Genomic DNA, 12,338 nt, shown 5'->3' on the forward strand with positions numbered 1-12,338 from the left:
CAAACAGGTGTTTTTCAACATCATCCCATCTTATCAATTACAAGAGAAACATGCTTAGAAATAGGAATTAGTGCCCTCTATCCACTACCTATGCTTCTAAAGATAAAACATTATTTACTTTATTTCTTTCCTGAGGCAAACCATCTTGATAATCATCCCACTAGTCACTTGTGCTTGCCTCCTGGTCAGGCATCCACCCCAGGGGAGAAGTTTTCCCAGATAATTGAGATGAATGCCAGCAAGTTGTCTGCTGAGCCACTTCTATCTCCTTGTTAATTTTTGTTTTGGGAAGAATGTGTGACTAGATACACCCCCACTCCTTCTCTCTCCCTGCCCCTGCTGGCATTTCTTGCCACCTTCTGGGATTGCCCCTCACCTTTTAAATTACTATGGTTGTGTCTCCCTCTCCTGCTGGTTCTCCTTTGCGCCTTCCTTATCAGATTCTAATAATTGCATTGGCAGGCCCTGCCTTATTTGTCCAATGAACTGACAATTCTTGAGCTGATATCCCACCCATCATATGACCTCTTCATGGAGTGGAGACCAAAATTACTGTGTAACCAGGGGGCAATAAACCACACCTGATAAGATGAAAGGCTTTCAACTCTTTTCAGATTTGAGATACTGGAACAGTGGTGGGGGTGGTGGGGAAAAACCAATGAAAGAGATAAAAAATGGTGCAGGCAGTGTTGATGAAGAATATTTAATTATCTGATTTTATTAATCAAGTTTCTTCCCAGGTGACAGGGTAAACAAGCAAAGTGTCTTTCATGCTGATGAAATGTTTGGGGTAGAGATTGAGGAGTGGTTTTTTTTTTTTCTTCCCTGTTCCCTTTGCAGCCCTCTGCCCAGTGGCTCAGTGGAGCCCTTTGTGTAAAGGAGAGTTTCATGCCTTCCTGGCTGTTGGATGAGGTGGCCTGTTGTGGCCCTCTTGGTAAGCAGAGGACAACTTGCTGTTTCACTTGATGCATGTGGGGCTGCCTCTCTTGTCAAGTCATATTCTCCTGCTTTGTTGCCAGTACCTGTGATTCTGACTGGGCACACAGACTGGGATGCATTCTCCTTCTCTGCTTAGGCAGAATGAAATAGTGGGTAGTTTACAGGCTGAGAAGAAGTGTGTGTGTCATCCATGTGCAGATGGGAAGGGAAAGAAACATGATCTGAAGTGAAACCTTGGGTGAGAAGTGCCTCCTTAGTAACAGAGTTCCCCTTTTACCTCATGATTCCCAATTCAAAACTCAGGAAAAAGCACAAGGAGAAACCTAGTGCATTCATTCTTTCACAAATTCCTTACATTCCCTACTCAGCTTACCCAAGGCAGTCAAAGAGAGGAGACTTTTCTTGCTTTCACTTGCTTTCGGTAGAGCAATGGCTTAAAATCCTACTCCCTTCTCAGATGTCATGAGTTGAATGCCCTTAACCCAGCCCTCAGTGTATTAATTTAGCATTTATGACAGTGTCTGGGCTCTGATGTTTACCGTGCTACCTTTTACCTGAAAACATTCAGGCAGAGGGCAACTAGCTCTAGAGACCAGGAGCCTCTGATTTTTCAGCCTTCCCCACTCTCTGGTTTGCATAGGCTTTATGTAGTTGCAGGAGTGAAGCCCAGGAATTTGTCTGCCTTAATTGCTAAGTGAAGCCCATGAAAGGGCACATTTTGTTTTGCTGTGAAAAACAGTGGCTTTGGTTTGTTATTAAAGCTTCTCTGTGTTTGTGGGGCTAATTTCAGTGGGAGGAGAAGGAGAATTCCACGGGAAAATCCAGTAAATTCCTGCACTCCTTATGAAAGGACTTCTATCTTTGGAGGTCATTAACTGGAAAAATTAGCCTAGATACTATGCCTCCTACCCCTCTTCTTTGCTCCGTTTTTGTGAAGTTAAATACTGTTTTGAAAGAAAGAAGCACAGCCTTCTAGCAGCAATGTCTTTATGAATGCTCACACCACCTCCCAAAGAAATACATCTGCCTCTGTGTTAAACATTTTCTGAAGGAAAGAGCTGAGACAGGCACACTCAAAGTTTTCACCTCAGTGAAATACCTTTACTCAATGATCACACTGAGAGCATGTACCAAGTGAAACCGAGTATCTCTGTATTCAGAGAGTAGGTGCTGCCTGTCTCCAGTGCTGGTGGACAGCAAGTTCTCCACGGAACAACAATGTGCTCTTGTGGCCAAGAGAGCCAATGGGATCCTGGGGTGTATCAAGAAAGGTGTGTCCATCAGATCTAGGGAAGTTCTTCTACCTCTCTACTCTGCCTTGGTAAGACCACACCTGCAATACTCTGTCCAGTTTTGGGCTCCCCAGTTCAAGAGAGGCAGAGACCTGCTGGAGAATCCAAAGGAGAGCCATGAAGATGATTAGGGGACTTGAGTATCACCCCTATGAAGAGAGACTGAGATCCCTGGGGCTATTTAGTCTGGAGAAGAGAAGACTGAGAGGGGATCTGATCAATGTCTATAAATATCTGAGGGGTGGGTGTCAGGAGGAGGGGGCCAGGCTCTTTTTGGTGGTTCACAGTGATAAGACAAGGAGCAATGGATTCAAACTAGAACATAGAAGATTTTGCCTCAACATGAGGAGAAACTTCTTTACAGTGAGGGTGACAGAGCACTGGAACAGGCTGCCCAGGGGAGTTGTGGAGTCTCCTTCTCTGGAGACTTTCAAAACCCACCTGGATGCATTCCTGTGCAGACTACCCCAAGTGATCCTGCTCTGGCAGGGGGGTTGGACCTGATGATCTCTTGAGGTCCCTTCCAGCCTTTGATATACTGTGAGACTGTGAATGCCACCAGCTTGCTCTGTGTATGCATCTGCTGAGACAATGCAGTAGTCCTGTGTCACAAAATCAAACTGAGCTTGTTTGTATAAATATTCTCTCTCAGCCTGAGACTTTAAACCTCCTTGCTGCTTTGCAGGACAAGTTGATTTTCTGTGTGTGTTTAAATGAGAGTAGCACATGCAAATTTACAGCTTGAAAGCTTCCCTGTGAAGGCTTTATTTTTGTTCTGTCTTATTGTATTGTTCTTTTTATTAGAAGTGAAGGCAATGCCAAGCTAGAAATATATTTTTGTTCTTCTGTATAGAAAAGCACAACAAGCACTAAAGTAGGAAATAGGATGACTAAGTGACAATTCTTGAAAGGGGATTAGAAAGAAGCAGTGTAATGATGCATAAATCTCATGTTTGCCCACAAAAATTTTATCAGAAAAAAAGTGCAGATTTGATATGAAAATGTTTAAATAATACCAAAAGATTCGATCATTTTAATATTTTTTAAATTAAAAAAAAGGAAAAATAATGATATCTCATTAACTAAAAAAAGAAATACTTTCTTTGGAATGATCCCTACTTTGGAATTTCTTTGTTTTGTATTATGTTAAGATAAAGATGAGTGGCATAAACTAGAGGCTTGAAATGCAAATGAACATTTTGCAAACTAAAATAGTTCGCAGCTGACCCCCTTTTTTGAGTTGATTGAGTTGCTGAAATATAACAAATTATTTATGTTCAAAACAAGAAATTATTTCCTTTTAAACTACCAAAGAATGAAGAGGTTAGTTTTCTGCTGAGTTTGAATATGATGGCTTTTGTAGGGTAGCTTGGGGATACCTTTGTGTTTCTGCTTGACCTGGCAATGCAGATGACCCTTATTTGTTACCTGTCTAATTTACTCTATAAATGCCTTGAGGTAGAAAACACATCTTCCCCTGGGGTTACTGAATTTTGAAGGCATCTCTTTACACCAGAAGGCAGCTGTCTAGAACAAAATCATGCTGTGCTGATTTTCTCAGCTTGTTCTGCCTGTGCCAGGCAAATCTAAAGGTCCATAAAGCCTGTGAGGTTGTTAAAATACGATGTGCTTTCAGAAAGTGAGAAACTCTGGATATGTGGACTTGAACTGGAGATCAATATTTGGGGATTTTTTTATCCTATATTGCCTGTCTCAATGAGGAAGAAGTGTATTTATGCTGTCATTCAGGAAGCATGACTGTTCCTGTCCCACTGCTCTTTTCCTCTGCTTAAAAATGGTATTGGGACAATATTCTACACTTCTGAAACATGTTGTTTTAGCTCCCATTTTTGTATGTGAGTCAGAGCTGCCCGGTGTTTATGCACAGCATGTATGCTGCATCTCACAGCACCTCATCTCTGAGGGCTTGTGCTCAGTCATCTGTTCAGGACAAGCCCGCGAGCTCAGGCAGTCAGAGGTACTGGTGCATAGGTGGACTGGCAGTTGGCAGTGATGGTGCAGCTGCAAATTGCCCACATCACCTCTGGAGCCTCATGTCCTTGTAGGTTGTCTTGCATCCTTTACGCCTTGCTGGACTCTGACAATCTCCCCAGTGACGGCTGAGCTGCTCTGATCTTCTCAAAGTTCAACAGCTGGCCAATGATCTAGCAGAAAGCCCATGCAGCCTGCCTTCTGGAGTCCTTTTAACCTCAGATTTATTAACCCTGTTGTCTCTGTAGATTTCTCAACAAGCTCGTAAATTAGAAATATTAATAAAAGGGACACTGTAGGTTTAAACTGATAACATTAATTATGCTCTTTTATGGCATAATTATTATCAATTGACATTTAAAAATGGCATCATAATCCATCAAGGTGAAATGGACTCAGAAAGACATTTCTCCCAGGCCAAAAATAATAATAACAGCAGCAGCAGGATTGCAAGAGAGGCAGCACACAAACAGTTTGAGTCCAGGTCACTAATTACGTATTTTGGAGGTGGTTTTTAGCAGTTTCACCCTCAGTTTAGCCTATTATTGTACTTCATGAGGTTTTTTCCCCTTCAAGCCCTTTGTGGAAGTTTTTTCTATCAAAAATCTTTAGTTATTCCATGATGGGGAGCCTGGCTCTTTACTTCAAATGGAGCAAGTATTGTTTTATGTAGGAAGGGCTGGAGAGATCAAAGGTTGTTCTCTTCAGAGCGATTCAGGCTTCTGAGCAGCAATTGCCATAGTGAACTGTCCGGCATGGGCTATAAACTGGCTTTGATCCATCTGCTCTTTGGCTGAGGGAAAGTCACAAATAAAGGAAGAGTCTGCTTAATGTAGCCCATCCTTGTAAACGTGGGCTGAACAATAATTCTCTCCCCACCTACTGAAGATTGCTACATGGACAGAAATAAAAACAATTCTTCAGGGGTAAAAAAATAAATAAACTGATCTAGGAATCAATAACAGAGTAAAACAGAAGGTTCATGACCCCTTTCTCATTATTTCAAATTGGTTGTAGTTTGATAGTGAATAAATGTCCATAGTAATGCAGCAAAATATATTTCCCATGCCCCAGAAAAGTTCTTCATCACCCAGAGGTGGAGAAGGCATCAAATCCTCCCGGCCCCAGAACAGTTCTTCATCACCCAGAGGTGGAGAAGGCACCAAATCCTCCCATGAATCACTTGAACTCTGCAGGACTGCTGTTGTTTTGTAGTGGTATCTTCAGTTAAAAAATTAGGCCTTCACTGCATTTTCCATTATGGAGATGCCTAACAGAAGATAATCTTTTAAACAGTGCCATGGCAAGCTGTCTCATTTGTCAGTGGGGAGGAGACTAGCACAGCCAAATGGACAATTCAAGTTATCCTCAGGTAAATATCTGAAAAAAGTGTTCCTAACCTCTTTCAGGAAGCACTGTCTCTCTGCATTTTCAAAAGAGAAAGCCTCAAGTAGTTTGGATTAGTTATCTAAACCTTAGATGCCTATAGTAAGGTAGCACCCACCAACACCTTCAAATTAACCATGCAATGCTCAAATTGGGAGTGTGAGACTAATATTTTTGTCCTGTGTTCTTAACCATGTGTGCACTGAACTGTTTTGTTTGGCAGACAGGTTTTTTCAACGTGCTTATATGAAGAAAACTCACACAAACAAAGTGAGCCTAGCTACAGAGCAGGAGTCATTGAGGTTGAGCTGAGTCTTGGCTGTATGGGAAACATTTATGCTATATTAAGGGTGGAGCTGCAGGCTATTGTCTCATTCCTAGGAAGACTGATCTAGTGTCATTCACTTCCTGGGTACAGTTTCATGTGAGGTAGCTTTCTTGTACTTTGGGTATTTTGACATTTCAAGAGATGCTCCTTTATCGAATCAGAATGAAAAGTCAAATTCTTGAGTACTCAAAAGAAGAAGAAAAAAGTTATTTCTCTCTCTTTTTTTTTTTTCAGTTCCTTAGCCCCAGCTCAATAAAAACATTTTTTTGTTAACAGCAAAATGCTTGGTCTTACTGTTCAACTCTTGATTATCTCTTCACCATAATTATTTGTTTTTAAATAAAGAAGTGATCTCAACAGTGGGAAAACAACATTTTAAAAACAATTGGAACAATGTATTTCAAGAATTTGATGACTTTTCATAATTTTATTTTAATAATGAATAGTGAATTAAAAAAACCCAACAAAACACCAGACCAGTGGTGTAGTGCTCTCTGTGTGCAGAACAAATGCGTGTGTTTGTTGCTGAAACAGTTTCCTGGTCTCCTCAATGTAAATGGAAATTCAGCTGTTTGCCAAAAAAATGTTCAAGAAGTTATATCACATATGCTTTTCCTAAGGCTGCTGCCTGTTCAGATTAACTGGAGGCATAGTTAACTACCTAGTCATATTCTGTCATTAAACTCCCTTTTCTACAAAGGCTTTTCCTCTATTTCCATAGCTATTTTTCTCAAATCCAGCAGTTCAGTCTGGGAGACGCCCTGGAAAGCAGTTGTCACACAGATAATTTATGCAGGAATAAAGAAATTCTATACTGCATGCATAAGAGGGCTTTTATCTGTCTGGGATGGTCACAGAGTGTACAAGTTTCCCAACCTTACCTTTCTTTAAAATTGCTTCCATTCCCACAAGAAAAAAGCAGTTCCCACCTGGCTCTGACACCCTGCATGGATTTTAACCAGTTGACAACTTGCATGTGCTAGGCTTTGTAAACAGCACTGTGAAACAGTGCTTTAGTTACCATTAATTAATTAAATGTTCAGGTTGACACAGCCAGTATTAGGTGATCACTGCTTGAGCTATTCCTGCCTCTCAAAGCCAAGCAAGGAGAGGCAGCATGTCCTGTGGGACAGCATGCTAGGGCTGCCACAGCCCAGCTGAGGAAACGAAAGTTGCCGTACTTCCTTATCTTCCACTTTGACTTGAGTCATAGAATCATAGAATCAACCAGGTTGGAAAAGACCTCCAAGATCATCCAGTCCAACCAATCACCCAGCCCTAAGTGGAGTAGCAAGTCACTGTTAGGGTTTGGATAAGGGTAGAACTTCTCTGTTTTGTGGTGGTCTGCTTGGGGGCTGAGTTACATAGCAGAATAAACTGTTCAATTGCAGGCCAAAAGTTTTTCCTTCTTAATTTGCCCTCTGGGTCATGATCTCTCTGGATGCTCCCTCTGGAGCATGTCCAGAGAAGGGCAACGAGGCTGGGGAGAGGCCTTGAGCACAAGCCCTATGAGGAGAGGCTGAGGGAGCTGGGACTCCCCTGAGCCTGGAGAAGAGGAGGCTCAGGGGAGACCTCATTGCTGTCTACAACTACCTGAAGGGAGGTTGTAGCAAGGAGGGGGGTTGGTCTCTTCTCCCAGGCAACCAGCACCAGAACAAGAGGACACAGTCTCAAGCTGTGCCAGGGGAGGTTTAGGCTGGAGGTGAGGAGAAAGTTCTTCACAGAGAGAGTGGTTGGCCATTGGAATGTGCTGCCCAGGGAGGTGGTGGAGTCACCATCCCTGGAGGTGTTCAAGAGGGGATTGGACGTGGCACTTGGTGCCATGGTTTAGATAGTCATGAGGTGTAGGGTGACAGGTTGGACTCGATGATCTTTGAGGTCTCTTCCAGCCTTCTTGATTCTATGATTCTATGATTCTATGATTCTATGATTCTATGATTCTATCTTTCCACTCATAGGAGGCCATGAAAGCTCAGATGTCCAGGAAATGGACACTTTGGACCTGCAGCCAACTGCAGATCCTTCTGGCCCACAAATTACAGTCATTTGAGCCAAATTTAGCATCAGCTGTTAAAGCTGCCTTTGAGGCAGAAAAGCCCTACTTTGGCTCCCCTAGTTGAGACCTAACAAAGCCACTTCATGAATTTCAAATAAATTTCCTGCAAGAACCCATCCCCCATTTTTATAACCACAGATATTTAAAACATGGTTCTCTACTTTCTGGTGTGCCACTGCCACAGGCTATGAAAATTGTTGGACTATATAGTGGGGTGGTTTTGTTTGTTCTCCTTGCAGTTTGTAGTAGGAAAGAAACTTTTCTGTAGTTATGTGCCAGCCTGGCCTCTCTTCAAGTGCACTGTATGCTTTTTATCCATGAAATCACATACCAGAGTGCCCATCTAAAGAACAGTATTATATGAGGCTGCAGAGTCAAGTACTGGAAAGCTAAGACAAGGCCAGGCTTGAGATTATTTCTTCTCCTACCTTGAGAATAGATGCATTAGGACATTCTGAAAGCTTTTGTAGATGGTCAGATTCTTGCAGAAGGTGGGAGATCTGTCTCAATGGCAGAACTGATGGATTGCCTAAAAAAATGACTCCTTTGCATGAATTCTTTCTTGTTCAGCTCTGGCCCCCAGTCGTCTTCTCTTTGCTCATTTTAGTCCATAGTGTCCTCTGAATCTCCTAGAAGGTACTAAAATCATGGTGGCTATAGCATGCAACTCCACACTGTGCTGCAGAGGAGCAGGAAGGGGCAGATGAGGATCACCTGGTTCAGACAGCATCTGAGGGGGACGGAAGAGCATTTTTCAGCCAGAAGGTAACAGACAGAAGCTGCTAGGTAGATCACCCCTCTCTGTGGTTTGTTCCTGGCTTATGCAGCTTCCTTCAGTGATGAGCTGTCAGTCACTGGCAAGGCACTGAAAAGGGCTACAAAAGTAGTGCTATTTTCTGATCCAGTAAATGTTTCCAAGGCCTGTTCTGAGGAGAAAATTAAAATTTACCCCCATCACACATGGGCAGAGAGAAGAGCAGCTGAGTTGTGTGCATGGCCAAGGCAAGGTACTGAGAAGTGCCCTTGCATTGTCAAAGAGAGATCTGGTGAAGGGTGAGGGCTGTTAGGGGCATCTGGTGCGGGGTGTCTTTCTCTGTCCCCACCTCTGCCTATGCTAGAAGTAGTTTAACATGGCACTGAGTTTCTTTTCTAACTGAATACTGATGCTTGCTTGCAGTTTAGGCTGCCAAAAATAAACCTAATTGGCTAAAATATTCCATTCAGATGTATTATTATGGGAGTAAGTTTTGAAAAATGAAAACGTTTTCAGATTGCCAATGCTCTTTTAATGAAATTCATGAAAACAGCATTTTTTAAAATAAAAAATATTCTCTGGCTTCTTTCTTTATTTAGGGTAACAAGCAAACAAACAAAAAAAAGTAAAAAAAAACCAAAAGAAGTCTCCTGTAATTTCCCTTTAGCTTTCGGTACAGCCCTTCCCTCTGCTGGACGTTGACAGCAGATTTAAGCAGACATTGCTCTATCCCTGACATGCAGGTTACCATTTCCAGCTTTCCTTCATGGCTAAGGGGGCTAAAAGCATTTCTCAATAATGAAAACAGAGTTATTGTCATCAAAGCAGAGCTGGAGCTCCAGGCATATATCTGTGCAGTGATCTCTACAAAGGCAGGTGCAGCCCTGCATGTGCTTTATCCACAGCACCTTCTCTGTAGACACCCCATGGATTAATTGTCACCCCTGTACCGTTGACATGCCCAGGTGAATACACACAGTCACTGTCAGCTTTGGCGAGGTTTTTTGGTGAATATTTCTTTTCATTTTGTTTCCATGTTAGTACACTAACGGTAGAGGTGAGACAAGGTTAATAATCAGTTTATAATTGCCTATCACTTCCTATTTTAAATAACAAGTTTCTCTTATTCTTTGGAGTAGCTATGAAGAATATGAAGTGCAAACTCACTTTGCTTTTACATTTCCAAACTTTTCACCTTTAAATCAATGCTCAGTTAAGATTACAAGTAATCTGTCAGATCCAGATCCTGGATCTGCCAACCAGATCCTGGGCTGCATCAAGAGAAGTGTGGCCAGCAGGTCAAGGGAGGTGATTCTCCCCCTCTACTCAGCTCTGGTGAGACCCCACCTGGAGTACTGTGTCCAGTTCTGGAGCCCCTATTACAAGAGGGATATGGACATGCTGGAAGGTGTCCAGAGAAGGGCCACCAGGATGATCAGAGGGCTGGAGCACCTCTCCTATGAGGACAGACTGAAAGAGTTTGGGCTGTTCAGTCTGGAGAAAAGAAGGCTCCGAAGGTGACCTTATTGTGGCCTTCCAGTATCTGAAGGGGGCTACAAGGAAGCTGGGGAGGGACTTTTTAGGCTATCAGGTAGTGATAGGACTAGGGGGAATGGAGTAAAGCTGGAAGTGGGGAGATTCAGGCTGGACATGAGGAAGAAGTTCTTCCCCATGAGAGTGGTGAGAGCCTGGAATGGGTTGTCCAGGGAGGTGGTTGAGGCCCCATCCCTGGAGGTGTTTAAGGCCAGGCTGGATGAGGCTCTGGCCAGCCTAATCTAGTGTGAGGTGTCCCTGCCCATGGCAGGGGGTTGGAACTGGATGATCCTTGTGGTCCCTTCCAACCCTGACTGATTCTATGACTCTATGATTCTGTCACTTGGTTAACAACAGTGACACACAGCAAATACATCTAGATCCCATTTCATATTCTGGCATTGGTTATTTAGAAGTTGTACTAAAGAAACAAAACTTTTCTGCCAAAGAATTCAAATGCCTCATTCAAACATCCTCCTGCTTATCCCTGCAGGTCTATAGATTCACTTAAACATTAAATCATTTTGAACCACTGTTTTCAGAGCCCAACTTAGCTCCCACAAAAGTCAAATGAAAAGTTTGTTTGAATGAGATGGCGGCTGGATTAAGCTTACAGCACGTCTGCTCTTTTTCATTAATACCCAAGCATTGGAACTACAAAACACAACTGAAATATTAATTTTCTGAGGCAGCATTTTGAATTCGAGACTTCTGAAGTTGCACATTTTAGAATTGGGTCTTATAGTTTTTAATAGAAATATCACATCCAATAAAAATCCACCTTTAGGCACAACAAGCTAAATGGCTAAACATTCCGTTGGCTCCATCTTAATACATCACAGCAGTTAAAAAACTGCACACACACACACACACAAACACACATACAGAGTTATATATAGCTAAGGACTGCTTTCTCTTCTGTTAATGCAAGTTGGTAGTGATACAGATGGCATAGCACAGTTCATAAAAAGCAGTAAATACCAGGCACTGAATGAATGTTAAATAGTATAGAGAGCAAACAAGGAAGGTACAACAGAGACAAGGATGCAGTGAGAGACCATGGCAGTGTACACATGTCCCAGCCAGTGTCCAGCAGACACAATGCCCCGCTTGGGACTGTGCAGCACCATGCAGATGTCCTCTTTGGACATGGAGATATTGAAGCTGTGGGGAGCATCCACAGGTGAGTCTGCACAGTTAATATTCAGTCTGGATAATGAGCATACAGAGAATCAAGGAGAGCTGCAACATAATCTTTTTATCTCCTGATTCACCTTCAGAAAGGACAGTCTTTGCCTTCCACAAAAATCTTTCCATTAAAAACTTTTCACCATGTGTAACTGAGCTAATTAAATTCAGGATACTTCAGTCCAAAGAGAGTACAAGGGTCCAGTCTGTGGACCCTGCCAGACTCCATTTTTCTAATGACAAAGATTAATTCAGCTTGCATATCTCCTTTATTTGCAGCTAGAGCAGGTAGAAAGATGGGGAAACATCTTAAACTTTATGCACAAGCTGGTTGCTTAACATGACTTGAGCCTGTCCAGTTGACAGTTGCTCTTCAGTGCTGATGGTCAGCTTCTCCCCTCTTTTGCTTCCACAGTTGACAAATCTTCCCAGTGACCTTTTAGGAGATTAAATACATACACAGTGGTTTAAAGACACAGAAAGGAAGAGACAGTTTACACGGGCTTGTGTCTGTGATGAGGAAACTGTGATGAGTGCAGCTTGAGAGTATTTTTATTTGCTTCCCAAGAAGGACACCAAACCTTTGCTTATCCAACTTCTGCATGACAAAACATGACCAACAAACTATCTGTGTAGATTTTTTCATCTATTCAGTCAAGATTCCTGCCTGGAGTGAGTATCCCTGGACCACAGTTCAAGTACTGGACTTTAAGTGCACTTGAGACCTTTAGAGGTGGAGGAAATAAGGTTAATGAACTTTCTGCATGCTGGTATAGACTGATGTCATGACTGAGAAAAACATCAGGGTTTGGCTCCACTGATACAGTGCAGTGGGATAATTTGGAAGAACACAGACAAAGGGAGTGAAGA

The sequence above is a fragment of the Indicator indicator genome, chromosome 14, assembly GCF_027791375.1.
Source record: "Indicator indicator isolate 239-I01 chromosome 14, UM_Iind_1.1, whole genome shotgun sequence".
NCBI lineage: Eukaryota > Metazoa > Chordata > Aves > Piciformes > Indicatoridae > Indicator > Indicator indicator.